This window comes from Myotis davidii, unplaced genomic scaffold (assembly GCF_000327345.1).
Source record: "Myotis davidii unplaced genomic scaffold, ASM32734v1 scaffold609, whole genome shotgun sequence".
NCBI lineage: Eukaryota > Metazoa > Chordata > Mammalia > Chiroptera > Vespertilionidae > Myotis > Myotis davidii.
In genome coordinates, this window is record NW_006300164.1 from 501,691 (window position 1) to 502,056 (window position 366).

At 65.6% G+C, this 366-nt stretch overlaps 1 protein-coding gene across 1 annotated transcript in view; it reads left to right on the top strand.

Moving 5' to 3' along the window:
• Positions 1–366, top strand: part of RABL6 (RAB, member RAS oncogene family-like 6) — a 13,129-nt gene that overhangs the window by 9,529 nt on the left and 3,234 nt on the right. The window lies entirely within an intron of this gene.

Sequence of the window (366 nt, forward strand, 5' to 3'; positions counted from 1 at the left end):
CCAGACAAGGGCAGCACCGCCGGCCCAACGGGCCCAGCAGCGGGTGACTTGTGGGCCCTAACATCCGAGTCACTTTCGAGGTGAAGGTGGAGGTGCTCAGAGCTGAGTGTAGGCCCTGGGGGCGGGGGGCACTGTGCCCAGCCCCGGGTCGGTGAGAAATGTGGGGTAAGATAGGGTAAAGTAGCGCTTGTCTAGAACATGTGGGTTACATTTCCGGTGGAAGCCACCTGGCTGGGGGAGCCTCCTGGCCTCTCCCCACCAAGCTCGTCGGGGCCGGGCCCTTGGAGGTGTCCTGACGGGACCCACAGTGGCTCTGGGCCGGGGGCACAACAGGACGGGAAGTCCAGAGAAGGCTGCTGCGGGGGG